General features: G+C 38.3%; 3 long non-coding RNA genes across 8 annotated transcripts in view; 1 reads left to right on the top strand and 2 right to left on the bottom strand.

Annotated features, from left to right (window-relative positions):
* The window catches only part of LOC107316719, a 30777-nt gene extending 22694 nt beyond the window's left edge, over positions 1 to 8083 (bottom strand). For all 6 annotated transcript variants that reach the window (XR_001556532.2, XR_004308002.1, XR_004308000.1 and 3 more), the window contains exon 1: positions 3282 to 8083. This is a non-coding gene — a long non-coding RNA (uncharacterized LOC107316719). The remainder of the gene's footprint in view (positions 1 to 3281) is intronic.
* A 1538-nt stretch (positions 8084 to 9621) lies between these two features.
* LOC107316722 lies at positions 9622 to 22051 on the bottom strand. The gene is made up of 5 exons (XR_004308004.1): positions 21892 to 22051; positions 19586 to 19708; positions 15125 to 15184; positions 10318 to 10391; positions 9622 to 9713 (listed from the first exon to the last, which is right to left on the bottom strand). It is a non-coding gene; the product is annotated as an uncharacterized LOC107316722 (long non-coding RNA).
* On the top strand, positions 9673 to 26731 carry LOC107316723. Its single transcript, XR_004308005.1, has 7 exons — positions 9673 to 9771; positions 13877 to 13984; positions 14413 to 14497; positions 15876 to 16006; positions 19213 to 19383; positions 20083 to 20313; positions 25966 to 26731. It is a non-coding gene; the product is annotated as an uncharacterized LOC107316723 (long non-coding RNA).
* Positions 26732 to 27126: the final 395 nt, after the last annotated feature.

The raw sequence follows: 27126 nt of genomic DNA on the forward strand, positions 1-27126 counted from the left end.
CAAAGGACTATTAAAAAGGTGGCAGACGAATTAAAAATACCTCCATAAAAAGGAAAGTTAATTGCTCCATAAAATGACTCACTGAGTGGTTCAAAAGTCTTCTCATGCATAAATATCAAAGTTTTACTGTTTGGGTACTTTGTTTGCTCCCTCATAGTAAAAGAACTGTTCCTACAGGCCAGTACCTCCAGAAATAGTAGTAGATGTATAATTGGACATTATTAAACAAAGCAGGTGTCTTCTGCTTTTAGCTTCTTGGAAATGGAAAATTCCAGAAACTGAAAGGCAAACCTTCATTTCCATTTTCTGGATTTACCCATGGGCATTTGGTCAAAGAATTCATTATATGCCTACTCTTTGCTTTACCTTTGGGACTGTTAGGGGCATAACTTTACTGGAGAAAGTATCATTTGTTACCAAAACCATGTACACATCTTTCAAATTCACTGTGTAAGTTATCAAGCTGAAGTAGCAAGTGTTATGTTCACTGGACTGCTGGTGTGTTTAAAATGTTATGCTAATATATGGATGCTATAACCATCCACCATTCCCTGTGAGGTTTTCTGACTCTGTTCCTCATTTGACCCCATGAGGAGACAATTCTGAAAATGTGTTGCTGCTTACAAGCCATAGTTGTGGCTAGCAGTGCTCTATACAGTAGAATACATAATTAATTATCTCAGCACTCCTTTATTGTTCCTATTGCACAATGTGCTTGTTTCAATGATGTCCAAAATACAGTGAAGTGTGGGCTCCATTCTAATGGATAATGGAACTCAAATGATGCTCGTTTTGTGGGAACTGTCTAGCACTTCATTTTAGCATAGAGGCTGATTTCAAAGCAAGGCTCTGCAAAGAATCAAGCACCGACAGAATTTGCGGGGGTGCCTTTTACACATGTGGGTGGCTTGTAATAAATTACAGACCTGTTCTTTTATTTCTAAAGCAGCAGCTGGATGTTACAGTTAGGCAGGTGTCTGTAAACCCCAACTTTTCAGCTCCAAAAAGGAGAGTATTTTTCCCTGAAGGGATGAATAAGCTAGCTGCCAAACTTGGGAGAATGTAGAACTTTATGTATCCTTAAGTTTCACGTGTATCTTAAACACACAAAGTTAGTACTGATATTCTACTGATATTTTCTATTGACATTTAGATGATACAAATAATACATTATCAGAGAATAATGTCATAGTCTTTTCATGGAAAGTGATCTGAACCACTCAATATTATGCTTGATCCTCATGAAAGGATAGAAAAGAAATAATTAAATTAGGTTATATCCATTGAGAAAGTGGTGACTGGTCCACAAATACTTCCACTGAAATGACCACTTAACCAAGAAGTCTTTGTATCTTTGTAAAGCGCAGGTAGCAAGAACACAGAAGGATGTTGGATCATAAAACTGTGAGTGTGACAAGAAATGGAAATGCAAATATTGATTCCCAATGTAAAATAAAATAAAAGCTGGAAAATAGATATGCTTCCCATCAAATACCTCCTTTCCCTCCAGCTGGTCTGTTAGGTTGCATTAGGTAGGAATTTCAGAGGGAATGTGTCTCCGGATAGATGGAAAATGCAAAAGATTGTAAATAGCACAAGATTTCATGTGTGTTTCTGTTTATATTATTTATGTGTATATTATTTATATTTATGAGTGGGTGTGTTTGTGTCAGGCATGAGTTCACATGAAGGTTTGCTTGTGGACTGGTAATAGAGAAAATGGTTTTGTTTTGACAGATGATTTTTATATATTGGGGTATATCACCTTCTATCTGCAGGAAACTTTATTCTAGATATGGTTAGGGAAAGAGGCAGACTATTGCCTTCGAGGTAATGTCCATGAACAAGTCATCACTTCCTAAGCAGGGCTGATTTATGTGTTGAAAGTGTGACAACACTGTAAACAATCAAGGAACAAGTTATGCTCTTCAGCTGTCAGGAGAGCCCAGTCCAATGCAGTTTCCCTTGTTCTCATTTCAATGATCCTCCCTTGCTGTCCTGTAGCACATCAGGATGAGTTGCTGCCCAACCTGATTATTTTTTTTTCCTCCTTTCTTGTCCCTCTTTATTGCTCACATCTGACTTCACATCTGTGATTTCAGAGACCCACAATGCTAACTTCCTCCTGCTGTCTTTGCCTCTCAGAATATCCTGTCTGGTTCTGCTCCACTGCCCTGGCATCCCACACAATTATTCTCTCAGTCCCAAGCAATACCCCATGACTACCTCAGTATACTATACAAACTTATCTTCTTATGCTTAGTTGACTCCTCAGTGACACAATTTTTAAAACAGAACAAAAAAAATCTTACAAAACCTGTGCAGGATTCTTCATTTTTTTCTGCTCTGCCGAGTTGCATAAGCTGGAGTAACTATTTAAGCTTTCATCTTTATACTCAATATCGGGTTTAATTACATACATTTTCTATAATAACAAACAAACAATTTTTTCAGACCCACTTTCTGCTCCCTGTTCCCTGAGGAGAATCCTGGATGGTTATCCTGCATTAAATTGTTCACACAAACAGGATGAAAACTTCTGTTTTAAAAACATGCTCCGTGTTGTTATCACCTATTATTTTACTTTTCTTTTACCTTTCATGGTAACTCTTTGGTGCCACTTTCCATCTACATTTTCTGTATAAAAATAGATCTAAACAAGTTTTCATGGTATTTTCCTTCTATCAATTTGTCAAGCAAGCAGAATCCTCTAAAATTAGCTATGAAAAACTGTCCTTTATAGTGATGAGTGACATCGTCTCATAACATCTCACGATACCAGTCAGTTCTGATGAGCACCACTCACGAGCAGTTTGAGTAACACTGCACATGCTCAATTGTTAACGCACACAAATTTTAGTCACCAATCTGCACTAATCCTCTGATACATACGTTGTAAGTCTTCTGCCTCTTTTCCCCTTATTTTATGATCTTAGCTAGTGTTCATGATACTGAAAGATCCTGATCTTGTTATTTTTCTTATACAATAGAATACACTTTTCAGGACACATTTATAAAATTTTCCTCCTCAAGAACCAATCCCCACAAAAAGCTGATAAAAATTTAAAAGATGATTAGAGGAGTTTGATTTATGATGCTATAGTATTTTAGCTCTAAATCTGAATTAGAATTATGAAATGAAAGGTCCTAAAAAGTGTCTGTACACCCACCAGCTTGTAAGGAGAACATAATCTGCCATTGTACAGTTGTAATGGTACAACTTTAAAGTCAACAGATAACCAGAGGTTACATAGAAAAGAAGATAAACAACAAATGCTCACTGATGTTGAGGCTCATGGTAAGGATAGATGCTTGCTGATGCGAAGGCTCGCTGCAGAACTCCACACAGGAACAATCTCCAGAAAAAGAACCTGCCTTACTGGTAGTCAGCCCTTAAATGAGATCTAGGAGGGGTGCAGCCAAGCTCCACCCCTTCCAGGAGCACAGCAGAATTACCTTCACCTGTGCTCCTGTGGCTGACCCATCCCTTGACTCAGATGGTTAATCAGAGGTTCAGGCTGTGATCAACAGTTTCCCATACAATCTTATAAAGAGAAAGGATGGCTCCTTATTAGAGGATCAATACTTGAAACATTTTAGTGCTTTTTGATTTTATTTACACAATAGTGTCTTGAAGCCACTGATAAAAACACTTCAAATAGAACAGTGAAGATTAGGGCCCTGAAAGACTTTGTAAAAACAAATTACCCCTGTCTTTTTTCCTCAGTTATCTCCATCTGTGACATGGGAATAACCTGTTTGTCAGAGCATACTTTTGAGACATAATTCATTAACACTTATGAAATGATTTCAGAACAACAACTGGAAGTCCTGTGCAAGTATCAGGTATTATTAGCACTGAAATAAAAGCTATTTTATACCGCTGTATCAGGAGCTACTTGAAGTCTCTTATTCTGTACAAACAAGAGAGAGTGGTACATGAGTGACATTCTGTTGTCTTAATAGGGTAGTCTCTCCACAGTGCTGGAGGAGCAGCTTGTACTGTGAAAATGACATTAGGGAGCGCTGCTAATGCACGGAGCAGAATGACCCATTCCAGAAATGTTTTGATTTGGGTTGTCAGAGAACCAGGAAAGAGAGAAGGTAGATGAGAAAAGGAAGAAAGGCAAGAAGAAGGTGGTTGGGGCGGGAGGGAGAAGGAGCAAAAAGGTGGAAGGAAGGCAGAGCAGGGGAGATAACCTAGAAAACAGACAAAGAGGTAAAAAGGTAAGAAATCATAAACTGACTTCTTAATTAAAATTAAAAGTCAGTTGAATGTGTTTATTGCAAAAAGCCACACAACTTAGAAAAACAAGGTCTCTGATGCCATCTTGGGGTTTCTGATGACATCTCAATCCAGCAGAGCTCTGCTCATTTGGTTTGTGAATGTCAACAGAAACCCCTTGATTCCAATTGAGACTCACAGCTACCTTTCATTGATTCTGTATTATTTCAACAGTGGAAAAATAACACCTTTATTTTCACAGCCAAAGTATCTCACACTGTGATAGAAATGTACATGTGCTTATTGAATATCATCTCTGTTCATTTTTACCTAACTTCTTTGTCATCACTATGGATTAGAAAGATATGTGTTCACTTACAGCTGTCACATGAAAGACAGTTTGTCAAATATACTGTAGTCCAAGACTTCATTAGGCTAAGTGATACAGACTATTCTGTCCAGCTGTCTTCCGCTGTTTATTATTTTAAGCTCACTTTATCAGTACAAAAATTACCCCGAAAAAGCCTCTTATTGATCCTTCTGAGTTGTATGCATTTCTCTTGTATTTCACAGACAGAATAATCAAGCTGGAGTAAAGCCTGTTTTGTGAAATGAGTAGGAATATGCATCATTTATTCATGAGTATGCATGAAAGTCTGAGCCCAGCCTTGCAGTGTGCATAAAGTCATTCCGTTTTGCTAAAATAGAGGAGATTCAAAGGTGAAATCTGTGACCAAATAGTATCTTGTCTCTTTCAGGCTTATCTTTGAAGAGTTCAGGTGCATAGCAAATGTCATTGTAAAATACACATGCTGAACTGCACTACCCTGTTCTGGTATCAAAAAAGCTGCATGAATTAATTGCATCAAAGACATAATGTGGGTTCACAGTCTGTGATGGCAATGGAAGAGGCCAACAGTTAAGTTATAAAGATTGTTGTCCTGTATATACTGCTCATGAAATAAACACTGAAAAATATTCACATGGTTACATCTTTCCTATTGGAGGGTTTCTTATTTAGAAACAAACGACAGAAAAAACAAAAATTGAAGGTGTTTCTGATGTTTCTTTGTGACTTCTAGAATATTTTTTGTGACAGAGGTGGTTTCACATACACCTTAGCCTACCCTGACAGTGACCTGCCTTCCTAGGCCAAAATCCCTTTGACCACCTACTTGTTTAAATTGATCATGTGATTCTTTGTCCTCACAGGCAGGAATACTTTTCTCAGTTTCTCAGCAAAATCTTCATGACTTCAGTCTGAAATGATTATTTCTTGTTCTGCTTGTGATGGACATTGAAAAAACACACCCCTAGCCTAACCACAGCATCTCCCTGTGTAAGTGCAGGTTTCATCATAGTATCATCTCTTTTCTGAGCAGTGTTTTCATTTTTTCCCATTGATCAAGTTTTTTAAATTGCTCTAAGTTTTTGTTGCACTCTTATGGAGTTCAGTAGAAAAGAAGTAGTCAATACAGCTTTTGAAGAGTGAAGCCAAGAACTGGCCATCAGTTTTCTTGCTGAGATTTTCTAAGTATTACATGGATGACCTCTGGTGCCCTGCTCAGATCCTGCTGCTAAGACATTCCAGAACGATTGCCTTTTGTTTTTCCTGTTATGGCCCCTTCTTTACCTTTGGCATTCTCCACCTGACTCTGGTATGCACTGCTACTGTCTGTCCAGGTATTCTTTATTTTGTATTTGCATATTTGACACTTGCTACCTAAGTTTAGGATTTAGTCTTGATACTACAGTCTTCTACAAACTTCTTGCACAGTGTGAGGCACAACACTCTGGCTAAGGGTATGTATTTGGTTCTTTGAATTGCAGTGAAGTACCATCATCAATTCAGTAAAATGCTCTTTTTATTAATCTTCAGTGAAGTTCTATATATTATCTCTACTTCTGGGGAGAAGGTGGGTAAACCACTTTGATTTTAGAATTTAAAAATTGTTCCTTTTCTTTCTTCTTCTTCTTCTTCTTCTTCTTTTTTTTTTTTTTTTCCTTTGCAGTGAGCACTTTATTCTGATGGTCTTTAATTGTCAAAACTTTGCTGAAAACATCAAGAGTTATATGAAGACACACTTGACCTGAAGTGAAGTATCAGGAGTTTTTAAACATTTAACTTATAGTGTATATTAGTATGAAACTAAGTTGAGCAGAACCCATTAATGTCACAGTGATCGGTTACCAATGGAAATAAATAATTCATGATGAAGGGAATTAGTCTAATTAGCAGGCAGTTTGAGTCCTTTGATAAAACCCAGCTCTAATTCCGTGAAGGGCAGGAAGTGCTGTCATCAGTCAGCCCTGAAAAGATTAGCATCTATTATGAATGAGGTTAGACACCCTAGTGAAGTCATGTGTGTCCTGGAGACAAACTTAATATGTTCCAGAATGGGACACAGTTTGTCTCACCAACACATCATGATTCCTACTGGGCTATTGTATGTAATAACAAGCAAAGATCAGTGCTCCTTCTTATCATTCTCCCCCTGTCCATCATTCTGACAACTGTGCAAATACATTTTCCATGCAAAGCAGGGAATGTGCCCTGAATACATGTAAAATTGCATGAGATGTCAAAGAAAATGTGTTGCCTTTTCTCAACAACGTAAAACCAAACCAACCAAAATACCAGTGAACTAAAGAATGCTTAAAATGCTTCTGGCAAATACGTGGGGTGTACTGGGAGGTGTATCAGTACATAAGTGTATTGATTCCATTTGGAAATACTATTGCCATCTGTCACGAGATGCACTGATAAAGCTGTAGCTTTGCTGTGCATGATAGCAGGGCTTCAAAATAAGTGGTGATGCTATAGGTTTATAGTATTGGATGGATATGTAAAAGTAAAGTAACAACCTGGAAAAATACCTAGAATTCTGGAGCTGAGGTCTAAGAAAAGGAAAAAGATCTTTGTGTTATGCATTTTCATTTAGAGGAGACTATCTGTGAGCTGTGCAAGCTCCACAGTTTTGTACTATATGCTGACGCAACATCAGCTGTGTTTCCATTTTCGCTTATGAGCCTTTTGAAATTATATGTTTCCGTTTTGCAATTTGATGCAATAATGAAGAAACTCCACATTTGTACGTTATTGTATTGCCTGTTTTTATTGTAGGAAATTAATTGCTCCTTTTATTTATGTTATTAAGGGGGGCGAAAACAATTTTGCAGTATTTTATCATTTGCTGTAATAATTATCATACTAGTAATACAACGGAAGCATTAGAAAGGGAGTATATTATGTTCAAATGTCTGAACAGCACTTAATATGCTATCCCTTGTGGCCGGGGAATGCTGGTATTCAAAAGTACACTGAGAAAGGTAACAATAAGCTACTGATAATATCCCTAATGAGCTGAAGTTGATTTATAATTTAGAAATGAGAAGGAAAAGAATCAGTATAGTCAATGCAAGAAATGATTTTTTTTTAGAAACAGGATAATATAATAACTCAGCTGTTGAAATACTAAATGCCAATGGAGCACTGATATTCCAGAGAACATCAGAATCAAGTGCAATACTAACTTCAAGTAGAGTTGTGGGTTAGGTTAAAAAAAAAAAAAGTGACCTTCTTTGAAGGTCTGAGCTCCTAAATGAGATAACATATACAGGGTAGTATGTCTTGATTTGTTCATTTTTGTCTGGAACTTGCAAGCTAGTAAATTAGACACAATTCAGTTGATTGACTATTTTTCAATTTAATCATATCATGTCTTATTCTGTGGGCCTCTTTAAGATGACCTGTGGTGTGGATGTGCCTTAGGTTCATTTCATTTCATTAGATTGGATTAGATTGGGTCTGACTTTTCAGAGGTTGGTGTTGTGGTTTTCTTTTCTTTCTTTCTTTTTTTTTTTTTNATGCAGATTATTTTTTTCAGAATTATATGAAGTGCAAGGGCAGGGTCAAAGGCTGGGTGCATCCAGCTTTGTGCTGTGCTTTCAGGTTCCCACTAGACACTGCTTGACAGGAGTTGGTACATCAGAGACCATCCCAGCCCTTTCAGTCAGCAGCTACAAATAGTTATACATCTTAGTTGTTTTCCTACTGAATGAAGATACTGCAGGGGAACTGTTAAGATCACGGCTTGAACTGGTGACAGCACAGAAGGGGTGTGCTCAGCCTAGGGAGCACAGGCAAATTGTTTGCTCCCATGCTCTCCAGATAACCAGAAGAGGTGGACCCAGGATAGAGCTACCCTTGGCTCATGAAAGGGCCAGTCACTGAAGGCAGAGTATCTCTCAGACTTAGGGTGTTTCCTGAGAAGGTGTGCTATGTAACTAGAGATCCCCTTCACCATTTGGGCGGGTTCAACTCTTTTTTCTGTATATGACTGTGACCCTATATGTGAGTAGTTTTCCTAGGATCACTGGGAACCTCTCAGAAACAATTTTGCTTCCTGGTAAGCAGAACATATACATACTGCAAGTGTACCCAGAATTTAAGTTCTTTATCTGCTGATTTTCCTTGAATTATGTTTTTAAACAGTACACTACTATTATTGTCTGTTTTCTTTTGCTTTTACTACCAGGGAGGGTAACACAGGGAAATAGCTAATGCCACAGTATGTCTGACTCTCTATAAGAGTCCAAGGAGAAAATGCACTTATTGAAGTAACATCATCTTATGCCTTAGCTTTTGCATGTTTGTCTGCATCGAACCAAGTTTACTTCATGTACATGGGGTAAAAGGATGGGGAGGGACTGAAGTTACAATAATTATTGTCAGAAAGTTGTTCAATTCTAGAAAAACTGACGGAAGTGTAAAAGCACAGCAGCATGACAGGTGGGAGAAGGGAGGCTAGTATTACAAGGATATAGAGAAAACAGTAGAATGTGAAGCTGGTAGCATACTCTGGAAGAGCTATCCTGAGCCCCATTAAAAAGAAGCTGGAATATGAGATGATCAAAACAGTGGTGAGGCAGCCAAGTCTTTGAAACAGTACTATGAAATAATGTTTCTGGCATTAGAGGCGAGTGAGCTTTTTGCTGCCTTAGTTCTAACTAGTTGTAGCTCTTATCATACTCTACCTGTCATCACTGAGTTTGCAGGTGGAAAATGCACCTCATGCTATCTCTGGAGAGAATGTTCTGAGGGTATTTCTTGTCCTTTGAACAGAATGGAAGGTTTCTTTAAGCACAGGCACTCTATATGTTGCACTCCTTATGATCTGAGGAAGAAAGAGATTCACATTAGTTTAAACAAACCAAGACGGTCCCTGTGGCAAGTCTGCAGTTCTGGTCAATGGGAAGCTTTTGGTCATTCAATGACACGAAATATAGTGTAAATAGCTGCAGTAAATTTAGCTCTTAAGAATTCTTTAATTACACCAGATATTATATTTATTTGCTGATGATTGTCTCCATTTCTAATCTTCTTTTTCCAGCTCCAGCTGTTTCCCCACCAGTGCTTCAGGTCCTCTTCTGTACTGATGCTTTTCTTCAGACTCACAGCATCGTCTGCAGCCTGCTGAGAGTTCCTCTGAAAGAAGCAGCAGTGAGAACTCACATGCTCTTTCAGTTACTACACTGCTACTCAGGTACTTGTCTGACTTTTTTTTCCATAAGGAAATTGGGAGGAGGTGCGTGTGTCTGTCAATTGAACTCAGATACCACCTGGCTCAAACATAACACATACAATCTCTCTGTTGCACAACACATTTCTGCTTTTTTGACAAAAGCGGCTGTTAAAGTGTTTGTCTCCAAACTGAGTAACACTTTGACCTTCTCTTGCAATATCATCTATATGAATGTAAATTGTATTTTATCAGCGCACCAAAAATTCGAAGCTAACAAACCTTCCCTGAGCAGTGTACTGTAACTTCTGTTCCATAATTAAACCTGTATCCCACTCCTGGACAGGTTCACTCAGTTTTGCTTTCCTTTGAGTAATACACCTTCAGACCAGTACCTTGTTTTGATCTATTACAATGATAGACTGAAGAGTTCATGTAATACATCATCATAGTCAGCTGTTGCTGGACGCCAAGGATTGAGAGACTGAGCCAGCTGTTTTTTGATGTATTCTGGTAATGCATCACTGGACTATGGAAACTGATAATGTATTACTTCAAAATGACACTTACCAGAAAAGAAGGAGTCCAGAGGTGCAGATTCTGTATAATGAGGCATTCAAAGTACTACACAGGGCTGCAAACTCCTGGAACAAGATGTTGGTAATAAATCAGCTTACTGCAGTATTACATTAACAGTGTGCCTAGATGGGTACCCAGACACTGTTGTGCGTAATCTGATTTCCTGTGCCTCTTTGAGATTCTGCTTTTGTGCAGATCAAAGATAACACCAGCAGCAGTTTTGCTCTCTCTTACAACGAAACAGTTCACAAAGCAAGCAACCCAGGACAAGGGATAGAGCTGATATATTGTCTCAAGAGATTCAAAGAGCTGGGATTCCTCCTCAGTTTGGAGCACTGTTAGAGCCACTTGGATGCTGCTGTTTCAGTGGACTGAGCCCATCTCTTGACAGTGCTCTTTCCCTTTGCCCTTGATGGTACTATTGTGCCCCATGGGTGCAAAATGGGCTGGTCAAGTGCATTGCAGTTGTGATTAACTTTTCTTGTGGATTGACTGAAGGGGAGGAAGTCTCCTTTGGCTAACTCTTCATCCTCTCTCTGTTCCTCCTTCTTCTGCCATGCACAGGATCAGGGCAAACAATAACTTGTCCACTGTTTTGAACGTAAATTAAAAAGAGAATTATTGGAACAGGTAGCAATTTTAAACATTTGCCTGCCAGACTGCCTCCTTGATAAAGCAGGCTTGTGTGTGAGTAAAAGTAACATTTCCCATGAATTTGCTTTTAGCCTCAGGACCATCAACCACTTCACTGCCTTGGCATGTATGACTGTTGATGGAGTAAGCATCACATACTGGCAGAATGAAATCACTACAGTCACACGACACCCAAGCTCTATCTGAAACAAATCACAATCTATCAAACTATGCTTGGGAGGAATACAAGAGATGCAAAAGAAGAAAGCTGAAAAAGGATATGGTTTTTTTTTTAAAGCTGTTAACTACATCTCTTCTGGTAGTTCTTCCAAACACTTCTGTTTGTAGAGTTCTTTGTTTGTTTGTTTGTTTTATAGAGTATGCCATAAAGTTGCATGTGTAAAGCTCATTATGTCACTGGCAAAGCCCCAAAGTTAAACTCTCAAACCCTCAAACTCTATTCTTTAGCTTTGGGAGGCTTATGCTGCAGACAATAGCATATTTCCCTATGAATAAGTGTGCATTTCTTTCTGTAGTCAGACAGTATAAATCATGGTACTGCAAGACATTAAATGTGGTTTTGTGGTGTATGATTCTGAGTCAAAAACATTCCAACGTTGTATGCACAATGATCTATATGAATACTACTCATGCTGCTGGCTCAAAATTAATACAAGATTTTTGAAGAGTAGCTTTTCCTAGCAGACTTCATATTGAGTTGGGTAGTTTCACAGCTTATCCTTTCACAGATTCCATAAGCCTAGTGTAAATATAGAGTCAAGTACTATGACTTTGCCAGCATGACTGTGTGCTCAGATCTCATCTATTGCCAATGCCATCACTTGTTCTCTTCATCTTCAGTATTCCAAGGAACTGGGTATTATCAACTCCTGCCTTTCACATTAAAGCTGAAGCTTAGCACTTTGCAAGGGCAAGTTCCACTGAATCACATCTGAAATTTATTTCCTGCAGTTGATTGTGGGTATAAAATTCCAAGTGCAAATGATCTTAATAACCCACCAAGGATTTCTGCATTATAAAAAAAGAAACAAGAATTTTCTGTGCTTATTTTCTCAGACCACCTCATTTCATCCCCAAGATTATATACCTGATTGGCAATCAACCTTGAAATATCACAGAAACATTTTACTCAGCTTTGGCAGTTCATCTTTCATTTCACGTTAATTTTTGAGATATTTTTGTTTTTTCTTAAGAACTTCTTGCTACAGGATACGTAGGGCAGAAGATAACATGTTGAGAGTTATGCTTGCACGCAACCAGTGAAGAATGTCTGGTGTACATTCCCCATTACACCTTCTTTTTAACAGTTAAATGATAACTACTGATATCTCCTTGAATGAAACTTCATTGAAATTATAGTTCTGAACATGCAGTCAGCTCATTTATGGCTTAACAAGTGTTGCCATGAGCCAACTGACACACAATCATTTTTGTTAAATTCAGCTTTCCTCCTACTGTTAGACACTGAGATATGACTTTCTCTTTTAAGTTTTGGCACACAACAAGCATCTCATCTCTGCTTTGTGCGTGGAAAATCACAAAATTTGTGCTCAGCTCTCATTATAAACTTGGAAAATAAGTTTCTTATCCACGTAATTGCATAGTATTATTACAGTGATCATTATTGCACTGATAATAATGCTTTATTTCAGCTGACAATACATTAGCTCCATGTGGAGATAAACTGTAAGGCCAATGGATCTATCTTGATAACAATATAGAATTTGTTATGGAATGATGATTGTAATTTTTCCTTGCACGCACAAAGAAATCTCCCATTGATTTTTTTGTCTTTTATATGTCTGCTAGTAAGATTTTTCTCTGCATGTGTATATATATATGTATGTATGTATGTTTATATGTAACCAGACTGAATCCTTACTTAGTTCAATGTCATCACTATTATGCTATTGTCTAAAGAAGTAGAGAAAGCATTCATAGCACTGTGGGTAGAACTCCTGACTTTGAAAATGCCTCTTAAAAATGTCAAACTTCAAGAGAGATAAGTAATAAAACCAAGTCTGTATCTACTAGTATTTTATAGGGTAGATTCAGAAATGAGAGCAGGAAGTCATTACCTAACTACTATTTCTTATATGTAGCAACCCAAAAGAGATGAGTCTACATCCATGAGAGGACTCTGTGTCCATGATCTTCCACCATTAAAACAGAATATTTGCTACTGGTAATACAAATTTTGGCCACTGCAATTTCAGCCTCTAGTTATAATCTGGGGATGTATCAAGTTTATCTTGGAGATTTACTCTCAATCTGAAAAGTATCTCAGTACATCTGTGCAAGAGAAGGATCTTCCACAGTGATTATGATTTTGTAGGAAGGCAAACATATAGAATTGAACTGTTACAAGTCTTCAGCTAAATAAGAACTTTGGATCAGACTGTAAATCTTAGCACTTACTAGCTTACACAAGCTGTTTTAAGTAAAAACTGTTAGAAATCTGTTATGTTTTGTTTAGTTCATCTGCTTCATTTCTCCCCAATGGTTCTCATAGTAAATGTTTATTCCTGTATTGTTTTCTTCATTTGTTATTTGACCATATATTTTTTTAAAAATTAAATAATACAAGTTTAGAACACTATAAAATACTTTAGACATTCTGAAAATTGTCATGAACATTTATTTGCTAAGGAGTATGTTTGACACCACAAGAGTAACATTAATATGCAAATCAGTGGACTATAAAATTTGTTTTGGTGCCTCAAGGGCAGTATTTTTATAAATACAGGAGCACAATTATGCATTCTCCAGAGGACTAAAAATAATTATACAAATTTACAACAAAGCCCAAGGCTGTGTCTCCTCTTAACTGTCTGTTTTTAATATCATTTAAATCTTGTTAAAACTTAATTACCAATTCTCTTCTGTAATAATTTAGGTGGAAGATCTGAGGACTAAGTTTGCTGTTTGAAAGAGAGAACTTGACCTGAAAACAAAGACACCAAGGCACGGACTGACAAAATAGGATAGTGCGTTGAAATACTTGGTAATCTACATATGTCTATTAGCACCCACATACTGTGAAACTGAGCTGATGTCTCTTACAATGGTAATATCAGTCTACCAGCATACATATATACCTAAATATAATATTAATATATACATATTTATGTATTTGTGGTAATATATTCATTCATACTGGTATTGTTCAAGTTCAATCCTCCTGGAAGGGGGACTCAAGGGACAAATGCTTTCATTCTCAAACTCTGTTGCCCAGCTGTTCACTGTCTGGGAAGTGATGATGGCTCAGCTCAGCAGCAAAAGTGAGCGGCTCTGAGTTCAAAGCTGTCTGTGGCTACAAGGTTTGTACAGTGTTTCAGATGGGTAGATCCCATGATTTTCTGCTGTTTGAATGCCTGTGAATCCACGTTTATTTTTAAGTTACCAAAAAAGATAATCTCTTTCTACTGCTAGAAACAGATACAATGGCAACTCTACTTCTATGACAGAGGCTCGAGGTCAGGGGGAGCCTTGGATTTTATCCCCAGTAAAGCACCAGGTGAGCAATGTAAATAAAGCAAACATTGCATGGTGAAAGCCTATTTATTTGGACTGACTTAATGAAGATTCGCTACCCATTACTATTATATGTATTTGTCCAAAGACCCCGGCATTGTCTTCTCCTCCTTCATTAAGAGTAAAGCATAGAGTAGAGCTTATTATCGCTTCTCTGCAGTGAGGTGCCACCTTTCTACCCCTCCTCTTGATTTTGCCTGAGCTACCAAGATGAGGAAAATGGTTGCTTACTGACTTCCTTCATCACTGATACAGATCCCATCAACATGGAGATTGCTGTCTCAGGTCTTGTCTTTGTGTCATGTTTGCCAGCTAGTGTTTAGTAACAAGTGTCACTGTCTGCTCCTCTGCTTTGAACCCTGAACACATTTCTGTTAGCCTTCACATCTGACTGAAAGCAGCTTTGCATTGATTTAATTCAACCCTTTTTAGTATGACCATTCTCACAATGAGGGATGTGCATCCAACTTCCAGCTACTGCACAATTGCCACTGGGCATAAATCCAAGTGATTTGGCACAGTATCTGGTCGAGAACCAACTCTGCTTCATTCTGTCCAGCATATGCATTCCATTTGATTGAAATACCAGACATTTGTTAGAATTACTTACTGATGCTGGTGACAGCCATCCTCATAGCACTTCTCTGCTTTCAGATTGAGTATTCATTGACTGTTAATGGAAATAAGAGATGCAAAATATTAAAGAATGCAATATGTTACGGATTTCACGTGCTTGCCTGATTGAATTAACAAATAGCCTGTTCATTTGCAAATATACAAATTCATCATATTTGTGACTGACGCTTTGTATGCCTCAATTTTTTTCTGGAGTGATAACACTTAAATTTCAGGATGTCAAAATTACATTTCTATTTAACTGCATAGACTACTCAGAAACCTTGCAGCTTTCATGTAGGAATGGTATCCTTCAGAGCTAGAAGTCTGGAATATATAATAAGCTTATTTAATTCGTAAAACCCTGAAATTTAAATCAAGTGTTAAATAAGCTGTCATTTGCACCTGTGCAATTGAATTTGAAGTTGAGGGATTTCTTGAGCTGGACTAGGTTGTAAGCAAGTAGATTGGTTTCATTGGGCTGTAAATACATTTACTCCCAGTCATAGTTTGCCATGCAGCATGACCGCACTGGGAGCACAAATGGAACTGTGACATTTCCCAGGGTCTTTGATTATCAAGCAGAAGCAGCTGAACAGCAGCAAGAATCTTTGGATGACCTTGCCAAAGCCAACTCTGTTCTTAATATTTTTTAATTATTATTAGTTTTTTTTTCCCCATAGCTTGTAAGTTTTGGATCTGTACTTCTTACAACTGAGCTTTGTTATCTCCTTGGCGGGTTTTAGGTAAACCTGACAGAACTGTTATAGCTCAAGCTATAACAAATGGAACATAGCACCACAAGGCCTCATGTCTCCCAGGGGGAATAGCCCAGAGGACCGAGGCTGGAAAGCTACAAAGATGTACCTAAAAAAAGGTAATTGATTTAGTGGTGTGTGCACGTGTAAGAAATATGATTTATTTGAGCAATTCAGCTAAATGAGATTTTATTGCTAGGCATAGGTTTTCTAGTGATATTTCGGGAAAATATCAAAGATCACAGAAATGGCAGGAGCTTGTGAAATTCCAGAAGTGTTCCCAAGTTAATTGCACGCCCCTTTGCCATTTTATTACAGCAAAATGCAGCGTATTTAAACATTGCCAAAGCGTGCACTTCTTAAATGTCAGTATATTTTTACATACAAACATAAAGGCTCCAAGGAGTATGTCAAAAACCCAGATTACCCGTATGAGTGCCACAGAAGATTTTTCTCCCAAGATGCCTCAGAAATTTCAGTCTGATATGTACTATTAATGTAGTGCAGCTCTTGAGGGCTGTCATTATCAGACCCATTTGGACAAGATGACATCAGGCAGCCCCAGGCAGACAGGCAGAGGATGAAGCACTAACACTTGCCCAGCAGCACACCCTGTTCTTGGTGTGCCTTGGAGGCTGCCATTCCCAATAATGCCCATGTATGAAAGGAGAAAAAAAGCTCCTGTTTGTTCTGCTTGAGGCTTGGGAAATATTAACTTTCAGCATTCTGCCGAGCAGCAGGTTACAGCAGTGCTGACATCCCGAAGAGGTAGCAGGAGGTTTGAAGTGTGCCTCTTTACACTGCCCTGTCTCTTCTGTGCTGAAATCCCCCATTGCATATCCTGTCCATTTGTCACCAAGAAATAAGATACAGTGACCAAGAGAAAGCTGCTTCAAGGGAAGGATTAATTTCATACCACATGAGAAAGACAGCTATTGATACTGTGTGAGGGAAACACTTATCATGCTGATGAATTTTGTGTAGTTGATAGTGGCAGGCACCAAAGGTTTCACTTCAGACTTTCAGCCTTTGCAACTCCTGAAAGCTCTGAGGCCCAATTAAGCACCAGCAATTGTTTTTAATTGCCTTACTTCGTGGGATAGCATGAGTAGATTGAATCCTACTCACTATATAAGGTCCTAGTCCTGAGTCAATCTGTAGCAACTATTATGAGATACAAAACAGAGTAACATCCCTGTCAATAGCTGTTATCAGCAAAGAGAAAAATCTTGTTTTACTAATTGTATCTTTTAAGTACCTGTATAAAATTTCCTAGAAGATAAAGAGTTTTCTTTATGCTGCACATCCCTGAAGGCCAACATTTTCAGTTTTCATGGGAGGAAAAATGCTGTTGGTTTCTTTTCTGATTGCCAACACCAGTGTCACTGCACAACTCCTGCAGACAGGTTGGGCTGAGAGCAAGACTAGATGACACACTGGATGCTTTCAGGTGGGTGAACAAACAGCTGTTGTGAGTGGTGTCAGACTCCAGCAGCAATACTGCAATCACAGCATAGCAGACTAACAGTGTCAGGGCTGTGTTCTTGCCCCTGGTTTCTGCTCTCTTCTTCAGTTATGTACTGTCTAGTCCTGGTTATCTAAGGGTAAATAGCTGGAAAGTCCAAATAAAAAGAGTTCAAAATACTTGTTAGGGGAAAGACAGACTTCCTGTTGTATTCTACTGCAGAATGTAGTGCTGAGTTGGGAAGAACCAGTTCTGCCTCTCTTTGCTTTGGGGAGCTTGTCAAGTACAGAGCAATTATTAAAATATGGCTGATAATTCAGATGCAAAAAAAAAAATACTGATACTGCACACTTCCCAGATAGCTCCAGTTCCCTTGAATCAAAGGAAAATCAGTCTTGTAATATTGGTCATTACTAGCTGAAACTTAGAGAACACATGCTCAGATTTTGGTCTCTCCAGATGTCAGTTATGTCACTCTCTGCATCTTGGTGAATATAAACCCACTCTACCAGTGAAAATGGTTACTGGAAATTTTGGTGGCAATACAAATTCACATCACACTGATATTGAATGTCAAATAAGTGGCCCTCATATCTCACAATTTTTCCCTCTTTTTCTTAAACAAAACTGCTGAAATCTATAAAGAGAGATGGTTTTTTCAGCTCTCTGTCTTACATAATGCTCTAAGACAAGGTCTCTGTAGGGCTGCACACATCCTTCTGCAGGAATCCCACATGGGAATCCAAAGAACATCAGGAAATCTTGTATGAAGATCATATCTTGATTACTGCACATGCAGAGTTTAGTTTATCCTGACTTATTAATCATTAACAGTTTTGTGGTTGGTTATATCATTAGGATTATTCATGCCATGACTTGGAAGACCCAATTTGATCTACTGATCAATGAACAGAATAAGACAAATAAAATTGTTTGTTAAAATTCAGCTATGATTGAACCGCAGCAGTTAATGCCTCATTTAGATTAAACATTTAAAAGTTGCATTTCTGCAAAGTAATGAATCTAAAATTTTTGTGACTTGGGTTTCTTACTGATCTGTTTCAGAAAAACAACAGTTCCTGGTGAATAAGAGAAGTATTACTGCATGTTTCAAGTGGAGTTTGTGTTAGTAAATCAGTCATTAGTCAAATTAAATAATACTCATCTCCCAGAGATGAATTGTTCCCTATATCCTGGAATAAGCCAGAATATCCCCTGAATCACAGACATTTAAAACTGTGATTGCAAAATACATTATTGAGATGTACCATATTTGCATAGTTTGCATGTACAATGAAAGCTTTGTGTTATTTTTCTTTATGAGGCTCTTGCTAGCAAATTGCTGGATTACCTAGGAGACTTACTGAGATCAGAGAACAAGCCTGCATAAAAAAGTCATGCCTAATACTAAAGATACTCAACACTATAGGCTGTAAGAAGGGGGAGCAGTTTACTGCTAAAAACTCGTGTTCTCAATGAACTTCAGTAAAGGGAAGGCTCTGGGAGAATAACAGCTAAGCGACTGAAGAAATATTTAATTTAACATTCCAAATGGTTGGTTAAAGTGGATTTGAACCATCTTCTAGCACATGTAGCATTTTGTGCATTTCTGTTAAGTGCCCTTGAGTAGTTCTCTAAACTTTGTCCTTTAATCCTATTTGCTTTGTTTTTGTAGCTGTAATGTGGATAAAATACTGTCATCATGACCTCTCCAAATATTGGATACAGAGAAGCTGCTTTTCCACACTGACCTACAACTTATCAAGCTGTTTGTTTATTTTTTGTGGCATACATTGAAACAAGCTTCAAATTTTAATACATTATTAGTAATTTTTCATACACTTTTATCTTTTTCTTAAGGTATCCAGATTTCCCCAAATCCTACTAATTTGGATAAGGAACATATTTCTGCAGCTATTATTAGAACCGTAAAAGTGACCCAGAGTTCAGCTTTTTTCAGTTTGTGCAATCAAGATTTCAGCTATTGCTGGACACAGTGCTTGGGTTATTAACATCACTAGAGTTCAGCAGGTAAGAGTTAAAGTTGTATAAATTTCTTTAACTTGAAATTTTAAATTTCTGCTTCTTTCAGCTCTCCTTTTGTTAATGCGTAGAACACACTTTTTGCTTGTAACCAGAAAAAGTTACTAGAGAAAAATGTTATAAATGACATAACTTATGCTGTGAGAATGAGTTGTGTATCATGTCTATGCTCCATTTGAAGTGTACTCACCTTCCAGAAATAGCTCAGCAGAATGGTCTCAGTGCAGGGATCCAGAAGGACTGAATTTAATCCTGGTTCTTTCACTGGTCTGCAGCATGACCTTCAGCAATCTTTGTGCCATTTTCCTGCTTGCTAAAATGAAAAAAATAATACTTACGGCCTTTGCAAAGCACTTTCAGAGTAGAGCATATGAATCGATAACATCTTCTTAAGCATGTGAAATAGCAGAGGAAACTCTTCCCACTTGCATTAGTGCACTTTCAGCATTCAGAAATGTGAAATTATAAAGATTACTATGTGAAAGAAAGATTATGAGAAGTGTTACCAGTTGGAATGTGAAGGAAAACAGTACTAAGTTGATGTACCACAATAAAGAATAAAATACGCATTTTCATTATAAGTAAGGTGGCTACCAGTGGAGTCATACCGTATTAGACTTGCCTGTGCTGGTGTGAAATAGCTTAAAACATATAATCAGTTTGAAACACCTACATTTGTTTTTCTAGACTTTCAGATTTCATGACAGTTTAGACAGAAAAGGAAACTTGAAGAATTCTGGCCACATGCACCTTGTTCTGTGCATGGGGGACCCCTTTTCTTCAAGATACTGCTGTAGCCTCCCTTCGTGCAAACCTACTCTGGGTCATCTTGTCTTATATTACAAGGATTGCAGCAAGCACAATTTTTGCTTTGACTCCTGTGTTCCCGCTGACCTGCAGAGCTTTTCTGCCAGCAAGGTAAGTGCCTGAGTTGTGTATCTAACTTGGATGCTGTGTCTCAGGATTTTCTGAGTTATTGCACAGACTGGGCATCACTCACTCAGCAGCCTCAGTGAGGCCTGGCAGTAAATTAAAGTATTCTAAGCCTCGCCAGAGATCTGTGTGCCATGTGAGCCATGTCCTCATCTAATGGAAGCAGCTTCCAGGCCTGGGAGCCATTCAGTGGGTGAGCAAAGAAATGTCTCTTAGAAGAGGTCTAACCTTTCCACCCCAGGACTTGCCCTGTAGGGCTGCTATGGAAACTTAGGGCATGACTCTTCACCTGCCCATTGCAGCTCCTGTTGGTGTGAAGGCTGCAGCCCCATTAGCTCTGTGCTCACAGTTGCAGGAGGCAGCCCTGGCCATTCACTCTCTTGCCTGGCTCAATGGCCCATTGTCTTTTTGCTGGGGCAAAGGCTTTGGAAACATGGGAGAGAAAGGTTCCTAATGATATGGATAAGAATTGAAGACTAGGGAGCTTGCTTTGGTTTTCATTAAGAATGAATTAAAGTCTGTCTTGTAATAAGTGTTGGAGTCAGCCCATCGTGAAGATTGCTTGAATGTTCCACCCCTACCACATGGGCAAGAGTCAGTGGGTAGTGTGCACTGAGATCCAGCCCCACCCTTTCTATTCAGAAATTCCCCTTATTGTATATTTAAACTGCCTGAATGTCTCCCAAAATACTGTGTAGGTATCTAATAATATGGGCTACAAATATTGAGATTGCATTGGATTATACTGCTAGATTCTCTCAGAATAAACAAAAATTAAGATTGTAATGTTTATCCATTTTCCTTGATGTAAGCATAAAAGAAAATTTGCTGTTGGGTGTGGTACAATATTTATGATTAAATGCTTTATTCATACTTGTATGTCAATCTATTAGTATGCTGTTAATTCAAATGTTACTATGATGTATTTTATCACCATTAGCACATTTATCACAGGTAGATGTGAAACTTAGACAAAGGTGTACATTCTCATTAATGATGAAGACCCTATTCATCTTGCTAGAGTGTAATTAATGTTAGTTACAATACTTAATTTTTCACTGTTTGTCACGGTGCATATTTAGCATTTCTTCTGTCCTTTATCAATCTGCTCTCCTATCATATGAGAGCATCAAAAAGATATATGTATGTTTCTGTCCTGTTTTGTTGCCTAATTTTTATACTGTTATAGGAAATTGAACATTTTTATTCTTGCATTGTAGCCCACACAAATGGTTCAAAAGCAGACTGTATAGTGTTACTCTCTCTGTTGCACTCTGGGTTTGGTGTTTGTTTGTGCACATGTGTGTTAACAACATAGCAATCAGGCAAACAAGCAAAGCAAGGAACACAATGAAGGCACTAAAGATCACCATGCAGTACTGTGCTGCGTTTGCGTGAGGTTTAATAGCCACAATAGTTCCCCCAGATTTGCAGTTACAGTTTTTGTGCTTGTGGAGTAATGGATAGTACCTTCTACCAAGATGAGAGCACACTTGTAAAGTCAATATTTAGTTTAGAAAGAGATACATTAAAAAAAAAAAGTAAAAAAAAAATCCAGCTTACCATTTCCAAAGGCTGGTAAAGTTTTAAGAAGGATCCTGGCTGTAAATAGAGGTGCTGCTGACTTGGCAACTGTCTCATAAATGAGTGTGAGAAGTCCACCCCTTCTGGTTGTTCAGGTGCATTGCTTGCACCTGTGCTCCCTGGGTTAGCCACACCTTCTCACCTGGTACTCAATCACTGGTTCAGGCCATGACCTAGCAATCCCCATGCATACTAATAGTAAATTTGTGTGAGCAATGCAGCTGTGAAAACTATGCAAGCAGGGTGTGTCTGACATGTATATGCTACTAGCAAAATGTGTGTTACAACAGTTTGTTGTTATATATTGCTTTGTGAATAATGTTGTTAGCAATTATAGTCAAACTACAACCACTTGTTCAGTGGTGCAAGAGTGGAAGTAATGGCTGATATGTGGAAAACACTCTGTGAAGAGTTAAGAGGAAGAACAATGAATACATCAATGGATTTTCTCCCCAGCACACCTGTAAATCCAGCTGTGCTGGAATCCCATAATTGTGTATGAGCCCTAGGAACAACACAATCACCTCAGCTCAACCCTGGCCACCAAACCGGTTTTATTTCTTGCTTATCCAAAATTCCCCTCAAGCTGAAACTGAAAGGGTCTTTCGGGGGAAAATAAATAAATAAATAAATAAATAATAATAAAAAATATATATATATATACACACACACACACACACATATATATATATTAGAACTGGATCACCAAGTGCTTCAGATCCAGCCTTCTGTGAATGAAGAATGAATTTGGAATCTATTTTCTCAAAAATTTTAAATATCTCTCTGAGAGAGAACGCACAGCTATTCCTATTCATTAGCCCCTTTTCTTAATTGGCAGACTTTACATTTCTAAGGTCTTTTGATAATAACTAAGGTTAAAGGAATTAGCCATTATTTTCTGCTAGGTTTCCTCTTATGTAGCCACTGTTTGAATTCTGGCACAGTCTACTCTTCATGCCAGACATTAAACTGACCGCTGCACATCTCTACAATACTTCACATCTCCATGTTAACGAAGTAGGTCTTAAACTTTCATTCAAGCCAACAAGGGCTCGCAGTTACTGCAGAAAACCTTGAAGATATAAGAAAAAATAGGTTATTTGTATGCCTTGAATTAATCATGATTTCCCTGTCACTCGCCGTAAGTACAGTGTAAGGCAAAACAAAACAGGGAGTTGGCATATTTTATTATCAAAAGTCAATCTGGACAGTCACGGTAGGTGTGACTGTAGGTTAGTAGCAAACTAAGGATAAACATACCGAGCTAACTTTAAGTGTTTAAAACTAAATGATAGTTGGAGGAGCTCCACAATGGCTGAAGTACAAAAATAATTTGTAATGTGAACAGAATTGAGTAAATTTTTCCGTGGTACCAAAGCAATACTTGACAGTCAGTTTTATTTCTACAACTGTACTAAAATCTTTTCATTAAACAAAGAAACTCGTTCCTTTGAACTTGACCGACCAATTTTTCATAATATAGCAAAACTCCTGAAATAACAGACTCTGACATTCTCTTTCCTCTAGTCATCCCTAAGTAATTTAAATAGAGGGAACTGCTTAAGCAAAATTATTAAACATCAAACTTGAGTTTATGTCAATTTTAACTGATGGAGAACAAATAGAAAGAAATGGTGACATTGCCTTTGACCTTTACAGCATTACAAAGGTAATAATAAAAACAAGCTGTAAAACACACCAAAAAGGTGAGCATTTCACTTCATTTTGATTTGACCATTTTTCTTACAGAAGGAATTTATAAAAACACCCAGGAACAATGAACATTTGAACTTAAAATGGTCCGGGTTTATTTTTACTCCAAAAGAAGAAGTCTCAATAGAGCTATTGATTTTCTAGCATTCATCCAATATTGCACAGAAAATGGACCTGACCTTGCAATCCCTAACAGAGACAAGGAAACAGTCATTACATTCATGGGTTACAATTGATTTTAGTGGGATTACTTGCATAAGTAAGGGTTTTCAGGGTACGACCTGTTGTCCCATTAGCAGTAAGACCAGGTGTACATGGTTGTGGGTTCCTCTCAGTTCAGAAGGATGTGGTTTACCTTCCTGTTATATACTCTATGTTTTTATTCCTGCATATTTGTGCCATGTTGTTTTTGGTTTCTGGCTGACAGAGTCTCGTCATTTTGTCAAGAGCCCCAGTTCTCCTTCCATCTTGAGCAGTTTTAGTTTTACTGTATCTTTAAATGCCATTCTGGGCTTTGAGCTAATCCCTGCTTTTCTACCTTTTTTCTTCCTCTGATTCTGTTTCCTATGACACAAGCCCCACTTTGGGCTAGGCATTTTCTATCGCAGCATTTTTTAATTCATTATTACATTTTGGAACTCCGTAGGGCCAATTGAGAATGAGACATTGTTGTACTCTATACAACAAACAGAGTAATAGAAAGCTAAAGCCTCAGCTCCCTTTCCCAAACTGTGAGTTTCTCCCTAACTCTATGGAGGTTTCTCCCTGCAGCTGCTGTAGGAATGCAGCTCCAGAACTGCACTGCTCAGATGGATAAAATCCTCCTAACTGTCAGTCTGAATATCTTTGCAGCCATTTTACACGTTTGTTCTTTATCTCAAATACTTTTTTCCTCTTCAGTATTTGCTCACTGATGTGGTTATAATGAGTCACGTCTCCTCTCTGCCTTCTTTTTGTTACATTAAATGTGAGGAGAGTGGAGGAAAGGTGTGCCAGAAGGAAAGTGACCTTGCGTTTGTGCAGAGCCTTGCACAGTTTGTGTTGTGCAGTGCCTGGCACAGGTGTCCTGTTGTGATTCAGGGCTCCATAGGCCAACTTTGTTACAGAAGGGGATAGCAGTGACCCTCTGGAATATGATGCCAGCTTTATTTTGGATGGACATCATTATTCACTCAATTTTCATTGAGTTGCAAAGCTTTCGTACAAGAATCCGAGCAATCGATTGTTTTTGTCAGTATTTTCAAAGAAATGAAGTAATGAAATGTACAGTATGTTTCAGTTTGCAATGATCGTTCTGATGTTCCATTTGCAATGGAAATGAGCAGATAAGATATTCATGTGTACTGATAAGGAATATGACAAACATTAACAACCCTTGTTCTATTCATTTATAAGATCCAGCAAAAAAATAAATAAAAATCCATCCTTCCATAGTTTTTGGTTTCATTTTAGCAGCAGAATGCAAAACAAATAATGTGAATTAATAGATAAAAGAAGCTTAATTACTTTCTAAGTAAGTTTTCTCTGAAAATAATTGTAATCCAAACCACAAATTCTCTGTAAATTTATCTACTAAAAATAGGTAATTCCATGCCAATTTTGTTTTATCTTCATACATTGCTTCATATGTGCTCTGAGATAAAATTACCTATGGAATCAAATAGATGCGTGTGTATGTGTGCATTTAAATTCTCGTGGCCAAGCGGCATCTGATGTGCAGCTCTCAGTCTGTTTAAGCAGACTGTGGTGTTTGCCTTATCAATGTCAGCCAGTTTCTGCAAAATTTAATCGGCTCTAAAAAGAAATGTTTTGCTCTTACGGATATAAAATGGCATATTGAAGATAAATCAGTGCAGCTTGCCTACCTTAAAATTTTAGACACAACCTGAAGCTGCAGCTCTTTTCTGCCCTCATCTCAATGGGATGCTAACCTAACAGTCACAGTTTTAAGGAAGGGACATTGTTCTGAGCAGAAATAAATCGTCCTGACAGTGTCAGGAGGTGTCAGAGGTGACATTAAGGCATGCTGGGTTCACAACTAGCACCTGGTTCTGGAGAAGCAGTGAAAGAACACATGGAGAAAGGAAAATAGGCACTAAGTTCTAGATGGTCCAAGTGGCGGACTGAAGCAGGTTGACAGCAGACACCTCACAGCCTGTGAAGTGTCTCACTGTTAGCTGCCTTCCCTCTGCAGCACTTCTGCCAGATCCTGGAGGAATTGTTATCTGTGACTGCGAAGATTTCCTTTATTCCTCTTTTGCTGAGGTATCTAGAGGGACTGAGATGATAGTTGCTGAACAGTAAAGAAAAGTAATACCTGTTTTTCTCTGTTGTCTGCAGCAGAAGGTGCATGTGCCAGAGAGAAAATGAGCCACCTGCTAGGAATTGGGGTGGGGGTCATGTGCTGCTGCTCCGGGGCACCTGGCAAGCTCTGCAAGTATGATCACCATGCTACAGGTGGAACTGCCACAGGATCAGGGCCTGCCTGCTGTGACCTGAGCGTCATTGTGTCCTGACGGTCCCTGCGTGCATGAGGTAATTAATCTGGGTTCCCAAGGAGAGATGGAGACATCAGAGATTGGTTGTGGGGAGCCACTGTCAGTCAGGCTCCTGTTGGCTCCCATCAGTATGATGTGTGTTAAAAAATATTGTATGATTCAAAATTATACCTGTAAAGCCTAGAAGTAGAAAATTACTGTGTGCATTTATCTTTAATAACAACCTTGTGCATATTTATAGTACTAGTTTAGTAGAATGTGTTATACTAGTTTATTTCCCAGTCTGTTTTAAATGATATTATTCATTAGTAGTCATGAAGTGGTATGACATATTTTTTATGTTGAGTGTTTGTCACAAAGGTTCTTAATACCTTTTATAATGAAAGGGGATAAATGCACACATAGAATATTTGAAATTGTGCTTGTATGAGCATGGAGCATTGTCTTAGGGTATTAAATTAGCATTTGGTGCTGCTCTGCTTTGTATGCATTTCCAGCAATGTTTCAGCTAGAAATCACTATAATACACCTGTATTCTGCTTCCTCAATTCATATGGCATTTAAATCCTGCCCATAGTGTGTCTTATAAATATAAATATGCAACTGAATACAATTTTAAGCATGCAACATATTATTTTCCCTCTAATTAAAGTGTGATATTGTAATGTGGTAGCTGGCAGGGGAATGGGCATCAGAGCTGTGGGCTTGCCCTAGTGCCTGTGCCCTGTTGTCCCCTGGTCCTTCTTCCACTGTTCTCAATAGCACAGGCACTGTCCTGATCCCCACTGCCTGCTGGGCCCTGAAATTGGTTGACTGCAGCCAGACCCTGGTGGCTCTGGGATGGAAGGGATGGCCGGCTGCAGCAGCTCAGGGGTTTCTGTTGTGTGCTCTGTGGATTAAACAAAACAACACAGATCAGCCTTCTGTATAACGACTCAGAAACTGTGAATGGCCATCTTCAGTATTGTAGCAACAGCCAAACCCTTGAAAAGAGGAAGTTTTC

The sequence above is a fragment of the Coturnix japonica genome, chromosome 7, assembly GCF_001577835.2.
Source record: "Coturnix japonica isolate 7356 chromosome 7, Coturnix japonica 2.1, whole genome shotgun sequence".
In the NCBI taxonomy this organism is placed as follows: Eukaryota; Metazoa; Chordata; class Aves; order Galliformes; family Phasianidae; genus Coturnix; species Coturnix japonica.